Below are 23,839 nucleotides of genomic sequence, written 5' to 3' on the forward strand. Positions count from 1 at the left end.
TTGTGAATGGAATGCTGCCTCGATATTTGTGTGATCGAATTGAAAGAGGAAGTGATGTGCATAGGTACAACACTAGAAACGCGTCTGATGCAAGAACACCGAATTTTTTATTCAGTAGATCACAGAACTCTTTGTTGTACAAAGGAATAAGTTTTTTCAATTCGATGCCAAGGCAAATTAAACCTGCAGTAACATTGACGCAGTTCAAAACATTATGTATTTCACACTTAAAATCTGTTTTGTAGTCAGATTTTTATGCTTTAAATTTATTTGAAAAATATGTAAAATCATGAAGATTGTTTTTTTATTCCCTTTTAGGCGTACTAAGTTATTATGTTCTCTATGATGATGATGGATTTTGTTATTTGTTTCTTAACTTAAAAAAATATAATGAGATGTCTACAAAACTCTGAGCCACGCGCGCGTAAATCAGATAGAGACCATCCTGAAATTGACGTAGCGACCAGAACAAATAGCTTATCGGGTTGAATATAAGCTTTTGGACATTTGTAGTAATCGGGGTCTGTAGTAGATGATGGATCTGTTTGGGCTTTGCTCGACAATATGGCTAATTTTGGCATCGCTGCGATGGTGGTAATACCGGAATTAGTTCGTTGGGAGCGGCCTTGATGATTCTTTCTTATATGACAAGACTTCGGGTTCAATTTCCGATCAATCTAGGATATTCCCAGTTGGGTCTTGACTGCCTTAGGTTAGTGGTAGATTAGTTTGAGGTCTGACGTTGATGATATAAATCAGCTAGGCTCTGCACTGCCACCATACTCGATACTTTCCATCTTTGTATGTGGTAGCAGCGATATCTTGGTCAGGCGGTAGGAGTCTTGCTTGTTATTGTCGAAAATTGCGGATATTGGGTTCAATTCCCCATTCCATCAAGCATCTTCCCGGGATGGAAATTTGCTTGATGGACTCTGGTTGTTTGCGAAATATTTGAAGCCTATCTGGTTGCGGTCTTTTGAAGGAAAATCTATGTCTGAACTGTTAACCAGTCCGTATTTGTTTTGTTCACTGGTTTAATCATGTGTAAAAATATCAATTATCTATTAGATAAATCGTCCAGCTCATACCTTCGTAGGGGTATGAGGTGGGACCATCATCATCATTACTTGAGATACATGAGTGCACAAAAATGATTCTATCTTGTCCAAAACATGATTTCTGAGAAATACATACCGTCATCGGGGGTACATGATACACAAGAATTACGATCACCCAATTTCTAATTTAAAACTGTTTGATGTTTTACATATGGCAGAAGTACCTCCACAGTCAGTGAAAAGAACTTTTGGAAAATCATGATTGAACATGAGATATGACGAGCTAAAACTTACACCAAAAAGTTTTTTTTCCAAAATCATTAACATCTTGATTTATTGTTATGGATTATGCTCGTTATTTATGTGTGAATGTCGTGCTCGTAAAAATAAAAGGATATGTTCCAAACCTGCGTACCACCCTTTTAATAACCTTGTTTTGGAGAGTCAATAAGTCTTACAATGAAGAACAGCAAGGCGAATTAGAAATGAAATGAAAAACAGCAATGAATTAAACAACCTTGTTTTAGTATTTTTCTAAAAGTAATTAAATTGTGTTCAGGAGTGCAAAGACTTTTCCAACAGAAACGCGAATGGTACTGTTAAATTTAATGGTCAGGTCAGTTCATTCATCTTTTATTAGATATCCATTTCCAATGCACTGAGGACCTTTTTGTTTAGTAATGTTTTAATCGTAAGGATATTCGCCTACACTACAGAACTATTCACCGCTGCTCTTTCTGTTATTCCACAACAAATTGCTTCAATACACATAGTTGAAATACTTCTAGAAACGATAGCGTTTTTATATTTTTGAAACTACACTACTCAACTTGCAAATTATCGATTAGCGTTATTTTTCAAAACAGTCAAACTAGTACGCTAATAAAAATCTGCTTTGAATTAGAATCAAATCCCAAAATATGAGTACATTTTAGATCAAATATACATATTGTGTAACATAGCCTTAACGAAAAATCCCAAAGTACAACAGCGTGTGTGCTCGAGGGTTAACAAGTTTGAAGACCCGTGAAGGCAGTAACAACAAACCAGTGGCAGCTAAGATTCGGCTTTGTTGGTGCGTGTACGGGAGAAATAACTGAAAGTTCAATTGAGTTAGTGCACTTCCATACTTGCGGAGAGATGAGGAACAGCGACCTACACGATTCGATACGCAAGTTCTTCGCAGCTGAAGATACCGGTTCGGTGCAACAGCTGGCATCCGAGGTGGGCAAGCGAGCACGCAGTATTCTAGAGACAACTACGGTACGAAGGGGAAATCAAATGGAGACGGGTTTGCTTTGGCGAAAAGACGATGTTAACTTCCCGGATAGCTACCAAATGGCGATCAGCCGATTGAGAGGATTGGAGCAACGATTGCAAAAGATCCCGAGCTGCGTAGAAGGATCAACGATCAAATTGAGAGCTACGAACAGAAGCAGTATGTCTGCAAAATATCATCTGCAGAGATGGCGAACGTGAACCCTCGGCGAGTGATACCTTCCGTTAGGGGTGGTGACGAATCCCAAGAAACCAAATAAAATTCGACTGGTGTGGGAGGGCAGGAGGAGTTGCATTACGATTCAGGGCAAGCAAGATAGCAGTATGCTCCAACAGTCGCCTATATCGCCAGTTCGTTTCATTCCGAGTCGGTGAAATTCTTTCACTCAACAGCGCAGATGAGTGACACCACATACTTTCGAAGCTCAAAGCAGCCGATGATGCCACCAAATGGAATTCAAGACCATCGTTCGATCCAGACAGTCGTTGGTTGCATTTTAAAATAAATCAGTTAAGCAGTTTTTGATTGACAGGTAACTCCGCAAATCCCGTTTGTACAGAGAAGTTACAAAAAGTTTCGTGTTGATTGTCGATATTTTTGCAAAGAAAAATTATAATTAGAATGTTGTTGAAATAATGCATAATAATGTACAAAAGTTTTGGTCAATTCGCTTCACCAAGATTTCTAAAAAAGTATTTTTTTCACGCTGAAACCCTTACTCCCTTAATGATTTAAGCCTGATCAATTCAAATAGGATAATCGTATATTGATTATTTTTTTCTAGAAATTTTTAAAATATTTAAAATATGAAACTATTTATAATACATACAAATACAAATACAAACCCATATATTTACAGAGCACACCATGCAAGCATCCAGTAATAGTACTTCAAGATGTAGCATTCACGGATCTCCATGCGCTAGTGGAGTTTATCTACCACGGCGAAGTGAATGTTCATCAGCGATCTCTAAGCTCCTTCCTGAAAACTGCCGAAGTATTGAGAGTATCTGGACTGACACAGCAACAAGCTGATGAAACACACAATGCAAGTATTATATCTCATAATGAATAAAAATGTGGTCCTTTCAATTGAATATTCACTATTCTTCAACAAGAAAGGTGGTAAGGTAATGTAGAAAAGACATAACCACAATGAAGTAGACTACACTTAGGTTTTCCCCTTCTAACTTGTGCCGTAAATTGCTATTGGAATCTTCTTCAAGTAAGTCGTTTGGGATAATCTCAATCAATATTAATCAAATTAAAAAAAAACTATATCATCGCTTTCAGTGTTCTGGAATATGCAAGCACATCAAAACCATAAACATCTAATCCAGGACGATGTTTGCAAGGACTGCACCTACTTTAATTGTACTATTATTTACAACAGAAAATGGGCGCAAAGTGCAAGTTCATCCTAAAGTATTTTTTTAAATTTTTTAAAACGCAAAAATATTGTAACTTACGTGGCAACAATGAAATATCTCCAATCGTCTGAGCTCTCGATCGAAGCAGATCGTTTTCTTGTGGTGTGCATAGAGTAAATCAATATATATATACATTGTGAAGTTAAACCATTGTTTGAGGCACACACCTAGAAAAAATAGTGTAAATTTACGTCTCCTGACCATGACATATACGAGCATCAAAAATGACTTAGTTTTACGTTTGATTTTAATTTTACATGACGTTTAATTTCGTAAATCATGTAATTTTACTCCACATACAGCGTTTGTTCTGAATGGTAGGAAGTGTAATTTTATGTCATTGCGCATGTAAAATATATGTTTCATGTAAAACTAAATGGAACACCGTAATGTTCTGTCATTTCGTAAATTACGGTTTGTTGAATTGTGGCATGTTTGCAATTACGTCAACTATAAAATTCAGATTTTTTTGGTGTGCAGGCTTTGTTCGCTGGTGCCTAGGTTGGTGAAGTGAATAGTAGAATAACCGGACAAGCCGCTATATAAGCTAAGTATCTTATTTTTTATTTCCCTTTCCCCCGATCGGTTGCTACTTCTTAGATCCCTTTCCCCTGAATATTAGTTTCATCTCTCGTTTACACCACGTGCTATCCTCGTGTCTAAATGGCCGAGGGCGAAGTAACATTGAATGGGAATGATGTTCCCATGGATTTACCGGATAAACCCGAAATTACTCCCTCCTCTGATTCCCCCAGTCCTCCTCGCATTAAAACATACCCACCCAGTTCAAATGGACCCAGGGTGGTATATTTCCGGCCCATCACGAAATCACTTAACATTTTAGAGATCTCACGGGAGCTGACTGCTAACTACCCGGCCGTAGCTCAGATAACACGTGTTAGAGCTAATATGATACGCATATTAGTGAATGACCTCGACCAGGCAAACCAGATTGCTCGCAGCGAGCGTTTTACAAAGCAATTTAAGGCGTATGTACCTTGTTTGGCAGTGGAGACGGGGTTATCACCGAACCGGGTTTTAAGTGCGAAGACGTGTTGAAGTACGGAGTTGGTTGCTTTAAGGACACTTCAGCATGTGAAGATTCTGGAATGCAAGCAATTGTATTCAGCAAAAACTGAGCTTGAGCTTGAGGTTGAGCTTGTGCGACCACCCCTGGCTGCTACTCCGTTATCGATCTGGACTAGCTGAAGTTGCACAGAGAATAAGTAGATAATTATGCTTGGGAATAGCGAAACATCTTTCAATGTGCAACTCCTGTTAAGGAAAGGAAATGAATGGTTAGTCCGATACTTGCTTTTGCTAAAGGCCGTATATACTACTGCGCACTCCACAAGTGTCACAGGAGAAGGATATTTTTGTTAGTAAGAGTATAGAAGTTGGATTACTTCTTCTTTTACCGACGTCAGAGAGGTGACTTCACTATCTGGACTAGATATCGATCCACCAAGCTTATAGACCGGGGACCAACGGCTTTACTTCCCTTCCGAAGGAAGGCGTGACAACATATTTTTTCACCTCAGAAAAATCTCAATGACCTCGGCTAGAATTGAACCCAGGCAAATTGGAATGAGTGGCGGTCACGCTTACTACTCAACCACCGGCGCCGTCACAATTGTATTCAGCAAAAACTGATAATAATAAGACAACTTATTCATTGTCAGACTCGCTTCGGGTGACTTTCTCCGGGTCTTTCCTCCCCAACTATGTCCTCCTGGATAAGGTTCGTCTACCTGTTCGCCTGTTTGTACCGCGGGTAATGAACTGCAGCAATTGCAAGCAGCTGGGCCACACAGCCACCTATTGTGGCAATAAGAAAAGGTGCGGCAAATGCGAGGGAGAGCATGAGGATGACGCTTGCGGTAGAGAAACTGAAAAGTGTATTTACTGCGGGGGCCTTCCGAAAATTCCTTTGCTCTTTTGGCTGGCGTTGAGCAAGAATCTGACGACCCACAAGAGGGAACATCTTTGGTTAACCCAGGGGAATCCAGGAAGAGGAGAAATCCAGCCTCCCCTAGATTGCCTCGTAAGGGCGCCAAGGTGTCGTCTACTCAGAGTGCGCCAACTACAATCAATAAATCCAACGGAAGTGATGCCATAAAGCCGAAGCAATTTGCTCCAGGACCTGGAAATATTAATTCCACCTCTTTCAGAGACACCAAAAACCCCAAGTGTTCCCTTTCTTCAAACAGATACTCAGTCCAGTAGCAGACTAATGAAATTTTCTGACACACACAGCTTAATTTTCACAGCTCAGTTTTCACAGCTTTCAATGCTACTGATCCTCTTAAAAGCATTCTGATATATTTTCTCCCTATGGTGCAAACATTTTTGAAACAGTTGACTGCTAAATGGCCCCTCCTTGCAGCGACCGTATCCTTCGATGGCTAAGTCATTAAACGAGGTCACTGATTCGATCACTGTCCTACAGTGGAATTGCAGAAGTATCCTCCCGAAAATCGATTCCTTCAAATTTTTACTAAACAGTTTAAAATGTGATGATTTCGCATTATGTGAAACTTGGTTAACTTCCGATATAAATCTCAACTTCCACGACTTTAATATAATCCGTATGGATCGAGAAAACCCTTATGGAGGAGTACTTTTGGGGATCAAAAGTGCTATTCTTTCAACAGAATTAACCTCTCTTCGACACCATGCATTGAAATTACCGCTTGTCAAGCTCTAATCAAAGGTAAAGACCTTTGCATTGCTTCCATCTACATTCATCCTAGAGCCTCGGTAGGGCACCGAACGCTTTGTAATATCACGGAATCCTTACCGGCACCGCGGCTAGTTCTGGGAGACTTTAACTCGCACGGTACGGTATAGGGCTGTCTTCACGATGATAATAGATCAACATTAATCCAAGATCTTTGCTACAATTTCAACATGACCATCTTAAACACGGGAGAAATGACGCGGATTCCTACACCACCAGCACGCGCAAGCGCGTTGGATTTATCGCTATGCTCGACATCGCTACAGTTAGATTGCAGGTGGAAGGTGATCCCTGATCCCCACGGTAGCGATCATTTGCCTATCGTGATTTCAATTGCTAACGGTTCAAGACCATCGGAAACAATCAATGTCTCGTATGACCTCACACGGAACATTGATTGGAAGAGTTGCGCGACCGCGATATCCGTCAAAATCGAATCCACCCAAGAGCTTCCTCCGGAGGAAGAGTACAGGTTTTTGGCTGGCTTGATTCTCGACACTGCGAATCAAGCTCAGACTAAACCAGTACCCAGCGCGAATACCCATGGACGGTCTCCCACCCCGTGGTGGGAGTGCTCAGAGCTGTACGCGGAGAAGTCCACTGCATATAAGGGCTTCCGGGAAGACGGGTTACCGCTAGCTATCAACAATACGCGTCATTAGGCGAATGAAGAGTCTAATGAAAGCCAAAAAACGCAGTTATTGGCGCCGGTTCGTCGACGGGTTAACGAGAGAAACATCGATGAGCACTCTTTGGGGTACGGCCGAACGTATGCGTAACCGAAACAGTACCAACGAGAACGTGGAATATTCAAACCGTTGGATATTCGCTTTCGCCAAAAAGATCTGTCCGGACTCTGTCCCGGTACATAAAACGTACCACGCCGCGTCTCTACACGATAGCGCGAACGAAACACCGTTTTCGATGGTGGAGTTCTCACTTGCTCTCTTGTCATGCAACAATAACGCCCCAGGGTTAGACAAAATCAAATTCAACTTGTTGAAGAATCTGCCTGACACCGCAAAAAGGCGCCTGTTGAACTTGTTTAACAAGTTTCTTGAGGGTAATATTGTCCCTCATGACTGGAGGCAAGTGAAGGTCATCGCCATCCAAAAACCAGGAAAACCAGCCTCCGAACACAACTCGTATCGACCGATTGCTATGCTGTCCTGTATTCGGAAGTTGTTCGAGAAAATGATCTTGTTATATTATACATGTTTAGTTTTTATACAAGTATAACATTATTGACTATTTTATGTTTCTGGGGGACTTTCTTCGTTTAGGACATTGCACTGAAACTCAACTGTTTAAACTGTACTGTTAAAAACTGTTAAAAAAAACTGTCTCTTTATTTCATCAACTTAATCTACTTATACTAACTAATACATGTAAACCTTAAAGCTAATTTTCCTATCAGATAGTTAGCTTCATTCTAACGGGCGGAGCTTCGAAAGCTCGCCATGAATGTTTCTTATGTCTAAAGTTACTTCTATGGCTGTTCTATAGCTATCTCGCCAGTGTGCGTATTTGTTTATGGAGAAAGGAGGAGCTAAGTCAAATAGTCAGTTCTCTCGCGTCATGTTCTCTCGTTCGGTTTACTTCGGTATTTTGAGCTGACCTTGATGGCTTAGTCGGTGCTGCCTGTCTTAATGTGTGTCAATGTTTTGTTTGTTGGAATTTGCTGGCTTATGGCTTTACCGTTCGGAAGGCATGGGGTATGTTTTGAGATTTGGACGTAAGTTTGGTTCTGTGGCTTGTATGTAGATCAGTTTTCCGGTTTGGATGTAGGTCTGTTTTCGAGGTGCTAAAGATGCAGGTCTGTTTTAGAAATGTGTTTGGTTGATTATTACTAGCTGTGAAAAACATAGTTGTTTGGTACTGTACATGTTGTCTTTTGTACGAAGTGGGTTTTTGTGTCAATGGGGCTAAGTGTTATGCTTGGAATTCATGGTCTGAGTGTTTGATTTATTTTAGCGTTTTTTTATTCATTTCGTTTATTTTATAGGCACAAATGCGTTAGCTTGGCGGTGCCAAATTCTTTTGTTTTTACATTTTGGTTATTTTAAAACTAGGAGGTTACAATGTTGAAATATTTTTTTTAAAAGAGAAAAATTTTACAGTTATCTTAAGACTAGAAATAAGATTCTATATACAAGAGAGGGGGCAAAAGATTTTTTTTTATGAAAACAAGGAATTCAATAGTAATAGTTTTTTAGGAAATATTTACAGTTATCTTAAAACTAACAATATAGTTTGGTACACAAAAGGGGGAACAAATATTTATGAGAAATTTCATAGGTGTTTTAAAACTAGGGATACAATTCTATTTACAAGATGGGAGACAATAGTTTTAACAAAGAGGTAAAATTACAACTATCTTAAAACTAGGAATACAGAATACAAATTTCAACTTTTTTAGCGGAGACTTATGCTTGGTCAAGATATTCAGAGGGGGACTGTAGAAGCAGTTGTATCAAGGACAGGGGAGAGAAAGCGTAGATGGTGACTGGGAGAGAAGAGCAAAACTTGCAACTTTCGGGCAAACGGGAGATCAGCGAAACAAATTAGCGCCTCAGTCTAGTAGGTCGGATTGGCGGATGGTATACTTCGGACCCGCGGGGAATCCTTCAAAAGTCAACGGACCTCGAGTCGCTCTCGCTTCAGTTTCCGTAGTGGTAAGGGCGACGGCGGTTACATAGTGGCAGTCTGGAGCTGATCGGTTCCACAAGGCAGGATAAAACTTCTAAAAACGAGAAATAAAAAGAGAGGGGCTAAATTGGGATATTTATCGTTTTTATGAAAGTATAAATAAGGGACATATAGGGGAAATCACGATTTGCCAGCATATCTCGGACTGGGACATTGGGTGGTCTATCTCGGGCCCGAAGGGAATCCTTTAACTGAGACCTGACGTCCAAATACCCGGCGCATACCCCGACAACATGCTCGATGTCGTGATAGCCCTCGTCACAAGCGCACAGACTACTCTCCGCAAGCCCAATACGCCGCAAATGCGCATCCAAGGTATAGTGATTGGACATAAGTCGGGACATTACACGAATAAAATCCCGACCCATATCCATCCCCCTGAACCAAGGCTTCGTTGATACCTTTGGGATAATGGAATGTAGCCAAGTTCACCATTGCTCCACGAGGTTTGCCAACTGTTGAGTGTCCTCTGGCGACAAATACTAAAAAATTCGTTGAAGCAGGTTGGTCTTTCGTATATGTCACCATTTAATGCGCCCACCTTTGCTAATGAGTCGGCCTTTTCATTGCCCGGGATAGAGCAATGAGAGGGTACCCAAACAAAGGTAATTTGATAAGATTTTTCAGATAACGTACACAAGGACTCCCGTATCTTCCCCAGGAAATATGGGAATTGCTTTTTGGGCTTCATTGCACGAAGAGCCTCGATGGAGCTGAGGCTGTCCGAAATGATGAAGTAGTGATCTGTGGGCAGAGTGTCGATGATCCCAAGGGTGTATTGAATTGAAGCTAACTCTGCGACGTAAACTGAAGCGGGATCATTGAGCTTGAATGAAGCGGTGATAGTATTGTTGAAGATACCGAAGCTAGTGGACCCATCGAGGTTTGATCCGTCAGTGTATAACATTTTGTCACAGTCGACTTCTCGGAATATATTATAAAATATATTGGGGATCACTTGCGGGCGTATATGGTCCGGGATTCCACGAATCTCTTCCTTCATGGATGTGTCGAAGAATACAGTAGAATCAGAAGTATCTAGGAAACGAACACGGTTGGGAGTATATGAAGAAGGATTAATGCTCTGTGCCATGTAGTCGAAGTACAAGGCCACAAATCGGGTTTGAGAATTAAGCTCGACGAGCCTTTCGAAGTTTTGAATCACCAACGGGTTCCGAATGTCGCATCGGATGAGCAATCGATATGAGAGTTCCCAAAATCGATTTTTTTAGCAGAAGAACGCCCGCCAGCACTTCGAGACTCATCGTATGGGTCGAGTGCATGCAACCCAAGGCAATGCGCAAGCAACGATACTGGATTCTCTCCAGTTTGATGAAGTGTATGTTCGCAGCGGAGCGGAAACAGAAACACCCTTACTCCATCACCGACAATATCGTTGTTTGGTATAACCTGATCAGGTCTCCTGGGTGAGCACCCCACCATGTTCCAGTTATTGTTCGGAGAAAATTGATCCTTTGTTGGCATTTCTGTTTCAGATACCTAATGTGACATCCCCAGGTACCTTAAGAGTCGAACCAGACCCCGAGATATTTAAATGTGAAAACCTGATTGATCGTTGCACCCATTAATAGAAGCTGGAGTTGCGCCGGCTCACGCTTCCTAGAAAAAACAACCAACTCAGTTTTCTCCATGGAGAACGCAATACCCAGCTGAAGAGCCCAAGCAGACAAATTGTCCAAGGTATTTTGTAATGGTCCTTGCAACTCGGCAGCTTTGGGCCCTGTAACAGAGACCACCCCGTCGTCTGCAAGTTGCCTTAGCGTGCATGAATTGGCAAGACAATCGTCAATGTCATTCACGTAGAAATTGTAGAGCAGGGGACTTAGACATCAGCCCTGGGGAAGACCCATGTAGCTAAATCGCGATGTTGTTAAATCGCCATGCGAAAAGTGCATGTGCTTTTCAGACAACAGTTTAGCAAAAAATTATTTAAAATTGGCAAAAATTATTTAAAATTGCCAAAAGGTTGCACTTCTCGGTTTCGGTGCAAGCAGTTATATTTTCTGAAAACATGGAGCATGGCAGCCCCGTTTCTTTTCTTTTGGAATTGACAAACGACCAAAAAAATTTGGGGTTCCGACGAAGGTTCTCTTCAGTGCGCTTGACATGACGATTGTACAGGAAGTGATTGTAGCGGCGATACTGGTTGCTTGTGGCATTCAATTGTCTTTTAAAATACGACGACCGGAAACTGCAGTACTTTCGCAGAGCAGCTGATCGCGCTCGCTTGAGAGCACGTAATCTTGGATTTGACCACGGTGGTTTCTGCGGGGGCAGTTTAGGTGGAACGGAACGGGAAACAGCATACTCCACAGCGGCACTGAAGCACTCCACAGCTTCATCAATACTGGTGGACGATTCAATAAATTGCCAATTGGTGGCTAAAAGCATAGCATTTAATGCGGTATAATCTGCTCGACGAAAGTCCAGAGAGTTCGAAATGGAAGGTTCTTCGAAGATGATTTGAGTGGGCAGATTGAATTCCACGCTAAGAGCCGGGTGATCAGTATCAATATCAATCAAGGACTCGATGGGCGATGACACTGCGGTGACCGGCAAAGCAGTATCGTTTGCTAGTACGAGATCCAACAGACGTTCGTTCCGGTTCAATAACTTGTTGATTTGAGTGAATCCATGTAAATTGAACCGATCCAAGAGAGCGGAGCTGGCAACCGGCATATGCGAGAGTAGAGGGTCGACATATGGTATGTCACTCTCAGAGAAACGCCAATGCAAATTCGACTGGTTATAGTCACCGAACAGAAGAGCGGGAGTATGAGGACTAAATCGTGCTGATATCGAACCCAACGATTCCACGTGATCATTGATACTCACCGTATCAAATTTTCGGTCGGGAGGTAAGTATATAACGCCAATACTGAGTGCGTTTTGCGGTATGTCAACAGCGACCCACAACTGTTCGAGCGTGTTGGAAATGGTTGCGGGATCCATGTAAGCGTTAAGTTTAGTCGATACTGCTATTAAAACACCCCCGCCGCGAGTCTTGAGGCTGTTTAAGGGGGACCGATCATTCCTAAAAACGGTGTACTGATGTCCAAACAGTTGTGCGGAAAAAATTTGGGCATTTAGCCAGGTTTCCGTTAGAACGATTATATCGTACTCAGCTTCCGAAACGGCCAAGAAGTATGCGTCTATTTTAGTTCTTAGGCCGCGTACGTTTTGGTAGTAAACACGGATACCAGTGGAGGGCTCTCCTGGATCGGGAGGCACGGGGGCTTCCTCAATGCTTGTTATTGGCTCCAGCTGGTCCGTTATATCATTATATAAGCCGGAACTCAAAATTTTTTTCAAAGGGGGGACCCCATGAAATTTCAGAAATCGAATTCGTATTTTTGATGCCAATCATCTTTAAAATGCATGAAACGTCGAGATTTTATGTTATCACGATTTTTCTTTTTTTTTTTTTTGAAGATCGACTTTTTGGGACTTCGCACCTTTTTGCCTTTCTCAATAGAAAGGTATTGCAATTGCTCTGAAAACCGACCTTTTAACGGAGGCCCTGAGGGCCGAGTGACATATACCATTCGATTCAGTTCGTCGAGTTCGGCAAATGTCTGTGTGTATGTATGTGTGTGTGTATGTGCGTCTGTGTGTGTACGCGAACACAATCTCACTCACTTTTCTCAGAGATGGATGAACCGATTTTTACAAACTTAGTCCCAAATGAAAGGTGCAACGTTCCCATAGGCTGCTATTGAATTTCTAATGGATCCGACTTCCGGTTCCGGAATTACAGGGTGATGAGTACGATCACGCAGAAAATGTCGATTTTAAGAAATTCTGCAATGAATGTATAATGGTGAAAATTTTTCCAAAATGCGACCACAACTGCTTCGATTTGTAGTACTAGGTCATTAACAGCCATTCAAAGTCTCTTTGGTCACATTGGCCACCATCATCGGTTCCGGAAGCCCCGGCGGAAGTATCCAAATTCAGACTAACAGCCACATCGGTTTCTCGGAGATGGCTAGACCGAATCAACCAAACTTAGTCTCAAATGAAAGATGTTGCGTCCCCGTAAATGGCTATTAAATTTAATCCCCAATCGACTTCCGGTTCCGGAGTTACGGGTTGTGGCGTGCGATCACATAGCAAATTGTGATTCAAACCGATACTCCGATGGAAGCAAAAAAGGTAAAAATTTCGCTAAAATGTCTCTCAAATAACTTAACTTTGCAGTTATAGGTCACCGACGGCCAAACAAACTTTCGTTGACTACATTGACCACCATAGACGGTTCCGGAAGTACCCGGGAAAAGCGGCCATCTTTCATAACTAGCAAACTCACATCAGTTTCTCGGAAATGGTTGGGCCGATTTTCACAAACTAAGTCCCAAATGATAGCTATATTATCCCCACAGATGTCTGTAAAATGGTTCCGGAAATATAGACTGAACGGTCCGGTCACACATGAAATTCCCATATAAGCCGGAACTCAAATTTTTTTTCAAAGGGGGGACCCCATAAAATTTCAGAAATCGAATTCGTATTTTTGATGCCAAACATCTTTAAAATGCATGAAACGTCGAGATTTTATGTTATCTCCAAAATTTTTTTTATAAAAATCGACTTTTTGGGACTGCCGATTTCGCACCTTTTTTCAGTTCAATATTACCGTGTTTTTTCTTTTTCAAAATTTTAGAACTCGAATAATGATTTATTTTCCTGTATATAGTTGTCATGTTATGTACAATAATAAAATGTAATATATGCATTTAAAAGCTTTTAATGAATATAAACAACGCACACATTCTCGTGATTCATGATTGAGAAAGACACAATTGCACCGCTAGGTGGATTAAAATAGGTTTTTTTATATAGATATAGTTTTCTTGATCATTATATTCTCTCGTTACCTTTCGTCGCCTTCACGTACTCGTCCACTAAGTCCCAAGTCTCCTGTGGGATGATGTCCATATTCCGGTCGTTGTAGATCCTTCCTGTTGTTGCTCTTGCTCGCGTTTAAAATTTTTTCTTCTTTTATTTTTGTCCTTGTGGACCACTGTTTCCTACTTCATTGTAAAAGTTTTTCCTTTATTTGTGTCCTTATGGACCACTGTTCCCTATTTTTCTTTATTACTGTCTTTTTAAACTATTGCGACGCTTCTGGCGGCACTCATCGCTACTCTTTCGGTATAGTGCCTATGCACTTTTGCGATTGTTTTTTATATCACGTAGCTTACTGTTATCTCTGCTAAAACACATAGTGCAATACTTTGGGCACTTTGGTGTTGCTCAGTGTTAGAGGTGTTGGTGGCGACGATTTCGTCTGCCGAAAACCAACCCATTATCTATACAATTGTTTCGCACTTTGCACTTTTTTTGTCTCGAATGTTCATCATTTTGTTTTTTTTTTTGCGAAAAACGACAACGGGGAATAGATGTCTGTGCATTACTAGTCTTCACATCACTGATTGTCTGGTGGGTTTTTCATATTGTGCTGCGTGCATGTATGTTCGTGGAAAGAGTACACTTCAGTCAACAAGTAGTAATGTTCGATGGTGATTACCTTTTATTCCATCTTTCGCGCGTACTACTTTCACATCACTCAAAAAAAATGCACTTTTATTCTTCGATCACTGATAGTTTAAGACGTGTTCAACGAACGATCGATAGGAGCGTGTCATTTATTAAAGCATAGTTGTATGTAAGTCGGAGAGCACTGGTTTGGCACTTTTTTGTTTAGCACTTAACTTTCTTTTTCTTCTGCAGCTGCTTTCATTTTTGCAGGTTTTTTCTTACGGTCGCCAAATATTATACATGTTTAGTTTTTATACAAGTATAACATTATTCACTATTTTATGTTTCTGGGGGACTTGCTTCGTTTAGGACATTGCACTGAAACTCAACTGTTTCAACTGTACTGTTAAAAACTGTTAAAAAATGTCTCTTTATTTCATCAACTTAATCTACTTATACTAACTAATACATGTAAACCTTAAAGCTAATTTTCCTATCAGATAGTTAGCTTCATTCTAACGGGCGGGGCTTCGAAAGCTCGCCATGAATGTTTCTTATGTCTAAAGTTACTTCTATGGCTGTTCTATGGCTATCTCGCCAGTGTGCGTATTTGTTTATAGAGAAAGGAGGGGCTAAGTCGAATAGTCAGTTCTCTCGCGTCATGTTCTCTCGTTCGGTTTATTTCGGTATTTTGAGCTGACCTTGATGGCTTAGTCGATGCTGGCTGTCTTAATGTGTGTCAATGTTTTGTTTGTTGGAATTTGCTGGCTTATGGCTTTACCGTTCGGAAGGCATGATTTATTACGGTCAAAGTTTGAGGTTTCGTTCTTGGTTTTGGACTTATGTTTGTGTTGTTTTTATTGCGTGCTAGAAACATAGGTATGTTTTGAGATTTGGACGTAAGTTTGGTTCTGTGGCTTGTATGTAGATCAGTTTTCCGGTTTGGATGTAGGTCTGTTTTCGAGGTGCTAAAGATGCAGGTCTGTTTTTAAAATGTGTTTGGTTGATTATTACTAGCTGTGAAAAACATAGTTGTTTGGTACTGTACATGTTGTCTTTTGTACGGAGTGGGTTTTTGTGTCAATGGGGCTAAGTGTTATGCTTGGAATTCATGGTCTGAGTGTTTGATTTATTTTAGCGTTGTCAGTACTTCTCGTGTGGTATGGTTTCGTCATGTTCGATGTAAGATTTTCGAGTCGTGGGAAACTATCGGTTTGAGATGCGATGTGGCGTCGTAGGTTGGATCAATTGATATTATGTTTGGGGTATGGTTGATATTGGTGTAGTACAGGTATAGTACAGGTAAAGTACAGGTATAGTACATTGTTTCGCCTCGACAATTGGGTTGAAGCAAATGGCTTACTGTCAGATACACAATTTGGCTTCCGCAAAGGCAAAGGGACGAACGATTGCCTTGCGTTCCTTTCTACAGAAATCCAAATGGCCTATGCTAACAAAGAGCAGATGGCATCAGTCTTCTTGGATATTAAGGGGGCCTTTGACTAAGTTTCTATCAACATTCTGTCATAGAAGCTGCACCAACATGGTCTTTCACCGATTTTAAATAACTTTTTGCTAAACCTGGTGTCTGAAAAGCACATGCACTTTTCGCATGGCGATTTAACAACATCACGATTTAGCTACATGGGTCTTCCCCAAACCTCATGTTTAAGTCCCCTGCTCCACAATTTTTACGTGAATGACATTGACGATTGTCTTGCCAATTCATGCACGCTAAGGCAACTTGCAGACGACGGGGTGGTCTCTGTTACAGGGCCCAAAGCTGCCGAGTTGCAAGGACCATTACAAAATACCTTGGACAATTTGTCTGCTTGGGCTCTTCAGCTGGGTATAGAGTTCTCTACGGAGAAAACTGAATTGGTTGTCTTTTCTAGGAAGCGTGAGCCGGCACAAATCCAGCTTCTATTAATGGGCGTAACGATCAATCAGGTTTTCACATTTAAATATCTCGGGGTCTGGTTTGACTCTAAAGGTACCTGGGGATGTCACATTAGGTATCTGAAACAGAAATGCCAACAAAGGATAAATTTTCTCCGGACAATAACTGGAACATGGTGGGGTGCCCACCCAGGAGACCTGATCAGGTTATACCAAACAACGATATTGTCGGTGATGGAGTAAGGGTGTTTCTGTTTCCGCTCCGCTGCGAACATACACTTCATCAAACTGGAGAGAATCCAGTATCGTTGCTTGCGCATTGCCTTGGGTTGCATGCACTCGACCCATACGATGAGTCTCGAAGTGCTGGCGGGCGTTCTTCTGCTAAAAAAATCGATTTTGGGAACTCTCATATCGATTGCTCATCCGATGCGACATCTTGAACCTGTTGGTGATTGAAAACTTCGAGAGGCTAGTCGAGCTTAATTCTCAAACCCGATTTATGACCTTGTACTTCGACTACATGGCACAGAGCAGCAATCCTTCTTCGTATAATCCCAACCGCGTCCGTCTCCTAGATACTTCTGATTCTACTGTGTTCTTCGACACATCCATGAAGGAAGAGATTCGTGGAATCCCGGATCATATACGCCCGCAAGTGATCCCCAATGTATTTTATAATAAATTCCGAGAAGTCCACTGCGACAAAATGTTTTACACCGGCGGATCAAATCTCGATGGGTCCACTGGCTTCCGTATCTTCAATGATAATGTCACCGCTTCATTCAGGCTCGATGATCCTGCTTCAGTTTACGTCGCCGAAATAGCCGCTATTTAGTATGCCCTTGGGATCATCGACACATTTCCCACAGATCACTACTTCATCATTTCGGATAGTCTCAGCTCTATCGAGGCTCTTCGTGCGGTGAAGCCTAAAAAGCAATTCCTGTATTTTCTAGGGAAGATATGTATTTTCTAGGGAAGATACAGGAGTATCTGCGCAAGTTATCTGAAAAATCTTACCAGATTACCTTTGTTTGGGTCCCCTCTCATTGCTCTATCCCGGGCAATGAAAAGGCCGACTTTTTAGCGCCCACCTTTGCATTAGATAGTGACATATATGAAAGACCAATCTGCTTCGAAGAATTTTTTAGTATATGTCGTCAGAGGACACTCAACAGTCGGCAAACCTCATGGAGCAATGGGTAACTTGGACGATGGCTACATTCAATTATCCCAAAGGTATAAACGAAGTCTTGGTTCGGGGGGATTGTTGTGGGTCGAGATTTCATACGTGTAATGTCCCGGCTTATGTCCAACCACTACACATTGGATGCGCTTTTGCGGCATATTGGGCTTGCAGAGAGCAGTCTGTACGCTTGTGGTGAGGGCTATCACGACATCGAGCACGTTGTCTGGGTATGCGCCGGGTATTTGGACGCCAGGTCTCAGTAAAAGAATTCCCTACGGACCCGAGGTAGACCGTCCAATGTTCCAGTTCGTGATATTCTGACAATTCGCGATTTCCCCTATATGTCCCTTATTTATACTTTCATAAAAACGATAACCCAATTTAGCCCCTCTCTTTTTTTTCTCGTTTTTAGAAGTTTCCTCCTGCCTTGTGGAACCGATCAGCTCCAGAGTGCCACTATGTAACCGCCGTCGCCCTTACCACTACGGAAACTGAAGCGAGAGCGACTCGAGGTCCGATGACTCTTGAAGGATTCCCCGCGGGTCCGAAGTATACCATCCGCCAATCCGACCTACTAGACTGAGGCGCTAATTTGTTTCGCTGATCTCCCGTTTGCCCGAAAGTTGCAAGTTTTGCTCTTCTCTCCCGGTCACCATATACGCCTTCTCTCCCCTGTCCTTGATACAACTGCTGCTACACTGATGTGGAAATAAGCCCCGCTCTGAATATCTTGCCAAACATAAGTCTTCGTTAAAAATCAAATTTGTATTCTGTATTCCTAGTTTTAAGATAGCTGTAATTTTTACTCTTTGTTAATACTATTGTCCTCCATCTTGTAAATAGAATTGTATCCCTAGTTTTAAGACATCTGTGAAATTTCTCATAAATATTTATTCCCCCTTTTTGTACCAAACTATATTATTAGTTAACTATAAAATATTTCGTAAAAAACTACTCCCCCTCTTGTATATAAAACTAAATTTCTTGCATTAAAAATTTGTCATGAAAAAAAATCTTGTATATAGAATATTATTTCTAGTCTTAAAATAGCTGTAAAATTTCTCTCTTTTAGGAAAAAAATATTTTAACATTGTAACCTAGTTTTAAGATATCCAAAATGTAAAAACAAAAGAATTTGGCTCCGCCAAGCTAACGCATTTGTGCGGAAATGAATAAAAAAAAATATTCGAAGAAAAATATTCGTTCATGTTATGCGATGTGAAATCACACATGTCATTGGAGAGGGTATTTTTCGAGACTCCAAGTTTTCTTACATGTTTCTAAAGTTGCTTACTAGGAATATTTTCATTCAAAATTTGCCTGCCTTATGAGATGATTGACTCTATTTCTAAGACGTTTATAGTGCGACTCAAATTCGAGGGATGTATTCCGTTTCCAATTCCTGTACGCTATATCTCTATCAACTAGGGTTGCCACCTCTCCGGGTTTGACCCGGAGACTCCGGTTTTTGGGAGCAATCTCCGGGCCTCCGGATGTTACATCAATTTCTCCGGGTTTGGTGGGAAGAAGCATAATTTCATTTTTATGGAATTAACTGATTCTTTACAAAATATTTAAAAAGTCTAAGTTAACTATTACTCTGGTTCAGATTTATTTTGCCTGACTAACCCTTGGTTTTAAGGTGGCAAAGATGAGTTCACCAAATATTGCTGACTTCTTTCACAAAGCAATGAAAATGAAAAACAAATCAAATTTACTATCAATTAAGAAAAGTAATATTTCGCTATATGTTACAATTGAAATGTTGCATCTCACTAAGTCGCTCAAAATGGTGTAAAAAGTTATTTTGCAGCAATTTTATCGAATTACTTCACTGTTACACCAAGGTATGGCAGCTTTGTTAAAATCCAACTGACTAGCTGAATAGCAAACGAGTTCTTCCGGTTTTGTTGCTACTCCTGCAGCGACCCTTAACTGTTGGATAGGGAGGTAAGTTTTGCCCCTTTGTTGCGACCTCTGGTGATGAATAACCGACACCACATAGTGCTTCCCATGTGATGCCGCAGCCCTGCCTCATTTTCTCTCCTTTTCCTGTTGGAGAGCAATTCTCGTTCGACTTATCCTGCACAGCGAGAGTAGCTGGTGCTTTTGTATTCTTAACACTCAGTCGGAAAAGTGAAATGCTACACCAGATTAGACCGATAAAACTACAAGGGGCAGCCCTATGGGGTTGCACGAGCTGTAGACGTAGGACTATACTACTTAATGCAAAATATTTATTTTCTTAGTTCATTTATAGTAATAATAAATCAAACATATTTCTTACGTATGGTTTAATCACAACCAATCAACATCGAATATTACATATTGAACCAAACCTTCTTGGTTATCAGGTCATTTCATTTGTAGTAGGTGATCGAATCCGATTAAACTTATTTAAGAAGATCTGAAGAAAAAAGACTGAAAACTGTGATTGAACTAATATCTGGAACTAAATCTTTGTAGAATAAGATTAGCTTGTAAAACCTTTTCGATTGCGTGTGGTCAAAAACCCGGACCAGTGAAAAAAAAATCAAATTTTAGACAATATAATCACATTTCATATATAGACCAAGCATTCTAGTTATATTTTGCCATTATTATAACTTTCCTAAAGTACGCATAGAAATATAGCGAATGTAGTGGTCTTAATCATATATCGAAACTATAAATATATAAGAATCGAAAACAATTTTATATATGCACAAGATGCGTTTTTGCAACGGTTTTTCAAGTGGCAGTGTATTCATTCATAAATAGGTTTTGTAGTATGTACCTGTTAGTAGAATCAAAATACTATAGGCTGAGTGAAAATGAATCACGTGATGGGGAAATGAATCAATGAATTGATCGAACGTAAATAATAAACTTTCGTTGTGCAATTTAGTAACAAATTAGATCTATCTACCTACACATTCGCTTCAAACATTAAACCCAAGCGCACAAAGCAAAATGAATCAACGCTGATGATAGAGCGAAAGAGACAACTAATACCACGACACTATGTTAACCGTGTTTGCAAATGGAGCTCACATGTACAAACTACTTTGTGTACGAATAATTATACATAAAAATTGTGCTGGAAACGAGCACAACACAAAATATAGCATACGGAGAAGCTCATTCGCATTCACTGGGTAACGTACCTCCACAGGCAGTGTAACGGACTTCTAACTCAGCTACACTGGCTATAAAAGCACACAGCGCAGTGATCTGCTTCGCCTGCCGCTCAACAGGCGACTGAGCTGCTTCGGCGAAATCCGTCCGTTTAAATAGTCGACGATGACTTCATTCATAGAAGCGTAGCTCGCGAGGTACACAAATCTGTGGTGCTGGACTAGGGAAACGCTATCTTCTGTGTGTAAATGCGCGATATTTTGACTAGGTTGTTCATTATTTAAGTTTTTAATGCCATGATATCAAAAATCTTTGGGTTTATCTATTGGAATCTATTCTTAGAAATATTTCGGGGCGACATGCGCAAAAAATTTGAAAATTTATCGTGAGATGGCTGAATTATATGCGTTTAAAATTGGACCACTTTTCGTTACATACCATTTTTGTAGAATTTGCAACGTGCACCCCTATATCGAAAACAAAGACGTAGTCCTACGTCAAAACCGTTCCTAAACGTTGGAATTTACAGCTTTACTTTAACGTAGTAATAAATAGCGATTAAAGTGCTCTAAAATGCCGAGCAATCGCTTTCCGTCTAGTTCCACTCAAAATCCACCACCCCCAGGTCAGTGAAAATCTCCGGGTCAAAGCCTCTCCAGAGGTGGCAACCCTACTATCAACCATAGCTTCCTGGATAACGTTATTGAACCAAGGATTTGTTCCAGGCCTAATAGGACGTAGTGGTATAAAAACATCATGAAGATGTAGCATGTGATTGTTGAAAATATCTAATAAAATATCAGGGTTATCAATACTCATGAATGCTTTCCAGTTGATTAAAGTGAAGGCATTCTGTAAACCATTTGAATAAAAATTTACGTAATCACGGTAAACATCTGTTCTAGTGAGCCTAGAACTTGAGCGTGCTGCGGGAAAAGTTTAAAGCACAAAAAATCAAGTCGTGTTTTGATATACTAGGTATTGAAACATGACTAAATTTTAAGATGAATTCGGGCGAATCGGTAATTAAAAGATCGAGCAAAGAGCTTCCCGATTGATAGAAAAGGTTGGTTCTGAAATTACACACGTGTATGCCATATTCAAGAGAACGCCTTGAAACAGTGGGATTTCCTAACTGACTTACGTGGATCAATGTTAAAATCACCAATAAAATAATTGGACTGATATTTTATAGTGTATTATTCCAGATGCTCCAACAAAATTTCTAAACAATTCGACTCCGGCAGATTGTAGTATATGCCTAACATACATTTTTCTTGAGTAATATGCAACTCAAGTAAAAGATACTGAGCCTTGCAACCATTCGAATGTGATAGTATATCACTATACAATGATTCTACATAACAGATCTTTTCTGATGTAAACACAAATGCGGCCTCCATTCCGATTTCGATCATTTCTAATCAAACGGTAACCATCAATTGAAACCATGGAATCACTAATACTGGAATCTAGCCGCGTTTCTGTCATACATATAATGCCCATTCTTCTATTCAAAAAGTTCATCTTCTATTCATTGAACTTTGAAAACCTACGCGCACAAAAGCTCTGTACATTTATATGACAAATGTGAAGCTTATCATCATTTAAGACTGCGCTAAATACAGCTTATGGTATGAGACTGTTCGATTAGAACATCAATATCGGAACTGTTATCCATTATCATGTACGAAAAGCAAACGAACCACAAAACGAAAACTAGCCAAATATAGATACTTGAGTTTAATGTGATTGAGAGATAACACCTAACGTTATACAAGTTTCTTGCAATAGCAAGCCGTATGGCACAGTTTAGTCGGCATCGCTCATAGGTATAAAGACCTGTCTCAGGAGCCTCCAGCAGCAGAGAAACAGCAACAGCAGCAAAAAAACAGCAACAGCAGCAGCAACGATGTCCAGACTTTTAGGAGGGAACAATCGCGGGAAGAGAGGATTGGAACCATGAAGACAATAAGAGCATAGGAAGTGAAATAAACTTGGAAAGGGTTTTAATACTTTTAGAAGAGGATAAATACAAGGAAAACTAGGAAGGATTCATGGAAAAAAGGTAGGAATATAAAAACTATTTGGAAAGGTTTAATTTAATATAAAGATCATCTATGGTGATATATGGCTCCGGATTACCATCAACTACAGAGACGTAAATAAGGCCGTCCTTTGTGAAAACCTTCTGCACACGACCTTGCTTTTTTAACTTGATAGCTGCCGCACGTACTTCTATTGCACTTTGTGTGAGGTTTTCATTGAGAAATATGCGGTTGTCGTTATCCAGTCCTATATGACGAAGCGTTAGTGTTCTGTTCCTAACGTATCTTCTGTAGAAGTCATATCTAACGTTACGCAACGCAAATTGACAGATGATAGGCGGTGATGCTCCAGCTGCAATAGATAGTTTCGAAAGAAGCTTGAGATCCACAAGGGTTATATCTTCGTTAACGTAGCCAAGTTGAGATGCGATTTTCCGAAACATTTGATTTGCATTTTTGCCATTCAAAAAGGGTATTCCGGATATAATCAGGTCCTGAGATTTCTCTAGCCGACACACACTATAAGCTGCGAAATCCAGATCGACTCGAATATCATCCACTTTGGCTGCTACGATTTTGATTTCAGCACTGCACTCTCCTTTCAGCTCAGCAAGCTGGTTCTTCATTTTCCAAGCTCAGCTTTGCAAGAATCGATTTTTACTTCAATATGAGCATTTATGTTCTTGAACTTTGTTGAATATTATTCCACAGCTCATCAAGGGTCGCGATTTCTTTGCTTTCCCGTTGTAAATCACTAATGTCTTCTCTGGAACGTTTGTTGATATTGCCTTCCATGTTGAGACCAGCAGAAGATGAGATTGTGTCACAGGTTTGTTTTGGTTCATTTTGATAGCAGTGTTAGTCG

Source organism: Topomyia yanbarensis, chromosome 1 (genome assembly GCF_030247195.1).
Source record: "Topomyia yanbarensis strain Yona2022 chromosome 1, ASM3024719v1, whole genome shotgun sequence".
Taxonomy (NCBI): Eukaryota; Metazoa; Arthropoda; class Insecta; order Diptera; family Culicidae; genus Topomyia; species Topomyia yanbarensis.